This window comes from Mastomys coucha, chromosome X (genome assembly GCF_008632895.1).
Source record: "Mastomys coucha isolate ucsf_1 chromosome X, UCSF_Mcou_1, whole genome shotgun sequence".
Lineage (NCBI taxonomy): Eukaryota > Metazoa > Chordata > Mammalia > Rodentia > Muridae > Mastomys > Mastomys coucha.
The window spans coordinates 85,209,333-85,213,001 of NC_045030.1; the positions used below are offsets into that span (position 1 = coordinate 85,209,333).

General features: G+C 30.2%; 1 protein-coding gene across 1 annotated transcript in view; it reads left to right on the forward strand.

Annotated features, from left to right (window-relative positions):
• Dmd (dystrophin) overlaps window positions 1-3,669 on the forward strand; it is a 2,056,279-nt gene that overhangs the window by 641,679 nt on the left and 1,410,931 nt on the right. The window lies entirely within an intron of this gene.

The following is a 3,669-nucleotide window of genomic DNA, read 5'->3' on the forward strand; positions in this document are numbered from 1 at the left end:
TATCAAAAAAAAAAAAGAAAAAGAAAATGATGAAAAGACAAAGAGGAGACCATATCCATTTCTTTTATGACTCACTGATTCTCATACCTTCTATCTGATTAGTCAGTAAATCATCACATGTCACAGCTAGCTACAAGCAAAGGGGAGAAAAGGTGATTTATATTCTAGAATGTCAAAAAGTCTCCTAAACTTCTTATGAATATGAACACAGAGTAGAAGAAACATAATAATAATAATAATAATAATAATAATAATAATAATAATAGTCTTTGCATTGTCCAGGGTTTCTAGATATCTTGAATAGATATAGTTTGCAGTGGGCAGTGTTGTCAAACAAATACCAAAAGAAATAATTGCTTAATAAAACATGTAGAATTTGAGTTGTTGACATGTCACATAACTTCAAAGCTTTAATTTTTGTTCAACTCCCTTGTCTCAATATTGGAAGACATGTATTTATGCCTAGGCTAAATTGTACCTCTCCTCAACTTTCTCAATGTGATTTCAGTGTCTGTGACTGTCAAACATAATTTTGAATATATTCTTGATTTGTGATTCTCTCGTGTACTAGAATGCAGTTATTGTCTTAGTGGTTTGAAAGCCATTAACTCTGAATTTGTAGGAAAGCTACATATATGCACATATTATTCATCAGTTCTATTAGAATATTTTATAAAGGTATTCATTCACAGATTTTTAAATTCATTTTCTTCATTCAAGGATATTTCTCAGATTGTGGGAATATGTATTTTCTTGAAATCAAAAAATACTGATTTTAAATTAAAGAACAGCCAGCTACCTTTTAAACCATGTGTCCACTAAGTAATTTTGCTATTGCCATTTCCTTGTCCTACTCTTTCTTATCCTGATATATTACTATGGAAAAAAAGAGTTGAAATGCACATTAAGTATTTGGCAAATTAATTGGCACTAAGTGGTCGAGAAATAACAACAGCTGTTGTTATTGCTAGTGTATATGTAGTAGCTGTTATTTATTATGGTTTAATATTGTTATAACATCAGATTATATTTTATTCCTAAATCCTCATTGAACTGTATGTAAGCACAAGTATTTTTTAAAACTAGCTATTTATTGATAGCATTAGAATAAATGCAGTATACAATGTTTTATGATGAATTAATTTCTCATGAATCATTTCTACAATCATTTTTATACTTCAATCAAACCCTGGTTTTAATGTTCCACATTAAACAGAAGGAAACAGAAACAGAAGGAAATAGTGCAAGAATATCTCCAGATACACATTGTGTTTCCTATGAATTGTGCTTCTGTTATTTACTAAAAGTGACACTTCTTTATCCATCCATAATCCTTTGGATCTAAAATAATTCTTCACAGAGGGATGAAAGATTATGCAATACACAAAATTTTCATAATGTGTGCATTGACTTAGATCATATAACATAATTATGACACATCTAAAAGAACTAAGAATAAACAATTTCAAAATGTAATAAAATAACAAAGAAAGTATTTTTTACCATGTTAAGTATAGTATTTCATCTTGAGTTTTGAACTTGGGAATACTGCCAAAACCAACAAGTTTTCCTAATGCTTTGTAGTTTGTTATTTCTGTTCTCTCTGTGTCTATGTAGGCACTTGAAGATTTATATCAGTTTTAATAACCAAAATACAGCTTTCCAAAGTATACTTAGATTTAGGTATATCTTCTAAAGGCATATAAAAATTATATAACTTTTAAATTTTGTGCCTAAATACAATCCTGAAAACATCAGTAAAGCATAAAATATTTTTAAATATTTAAGCAATTTTTACAATGGTAAAATATAGTTTTGTTATTGAAACAATAATTTTTATATCATTTACAGATAACTCTTAGATTATAAGATTTGCGGTTCTTTAAAATTTTTAATCAGTTCTTGGTTGAGTTGAAAACTATACCCACAAAAAAGAACTGATTTAAATTAATACCTATTCTTTTCAGTTTTGTAGGGTCATGTTTTTCTTTATTAATACTGTGACTTCTGAAGTCTGGGCATTTGTATAATACAGTAACTTCATGACAGGCTAGATACAAGTTTTAAAGCTCTATCTACACAAACTTAATAATTTTAACATAATTTATGTTTCTTATACCAGGTTAAACATCATATCAGTGCTTAATAACCTTGACATATTGTTCATTTTCTACTTAGCATTACACTAAATCAAGGTTTCTATTATGCCCTGCAAATTTTAGTTAGGAGAGCAAATGTGAGTTCAGACTTATCAGGCTATACATTTTACATTTTGTAAGTACCACGTTCCTATGGATTGTATTCCTATTAGCACATGGAAGCACAAAATGAACCCAGTTGTTTGTATTTCTCCTTATGCTAAGTACATGCTCGAATTCTCTTCATCTTCATTTAACTAAGTTTCAAAAAATTACTTTGTATTGTTTTACATTTCTTTTGTGTGTCATAAATTTCAGCATAAGTGGTTGGCTCAGTTAGGAATCTTGTCTCAGCAATGAAGGTCATGGTCAGTACCCATGATCATTCATGTTAAACTGCAGATCGCTGTGATAGCTTCATAGATATTGTACTTGTTTCTTCTGTATAAGGAGCTGACAAAAGAGACCATTTTTATGAGTGAAAAGTATTCAGTTACATTCCCATAAACAGAGCCTAAGTACAAGAGTGACTATTTATATAGGAGCCTTCAAAGACAAGACAATTTCTGTGAAGTTTGGAACTTAAATGCAGCTCCTTGGTGTGTTGTCCCCTTTCCTCTCAAAATAATCTCCATAGTAAGTGTCAAGTCAAAATTAAAGAAGGTAGTTACAAAAAAAAGTACCCAAGGGATAATGCTTACTTTCATGCTTCACTATATCAGATATTTGTCTGTAACTCATACTTCTGGGTGAAACATTTTTCAGGATTTTTCTTCAAGCTTTTGAAGTATAGGAACCTACTTTTCATAGATTTGATTTAAAAAGTTGCAGACATTCTGTGTATTTGGGTTTTTGTTGTTCTTGTTTCACTTGTTTAACGGCACAAAGGTTATCCCAGGAGAGAATCCCTGTCATTGTATGTCAATTGTATAACAGCAGAATCTGCCAAGATATTCCACGTTTAGAAGCCATTATTTTGTGTTGTAAATTGCCTTGCCTATATTTAGGTAGGGGCAAGTCACTTCTGTGAAACACACTCCAGCCTCTGTTGCAGAATCCTTTGGCACTGTACATCTCCATTTTATCTCTTTGCTTTTTCTTAGGTGCCATTGAACAGAATAGTGATTAAGTTTTATGTGGTCAGTTTGTGATACATTTCAGCCAATCACATCATAAATGACTCGATTCTTTCTTTAAAGTTATGAGTAGTTAAACCACTTTTATTTTTTGTAGCTTTAGTGTCCTAGCAGATAATATAAGAAAAGTGTTTGGCATCTTGCTTAATATCAGTCTAACTAAATTGGATAGAGCATACTCTTTTATAATATTCCATACTTAAATTGTAATCTTCTGGTATTAAATACTTGGTATAAGTGATCTACTGTTAGGATCTTCAGATATGTCTTCAAGAATTTTTTTTAAATTACTTTCATATACCCTTATACATAAGTACCTGATAATTATTTTAAGTATTTTAGAAATATCTCATTATTTGTGGCATCTTCATTGCAATAGTGTACATATATAATTC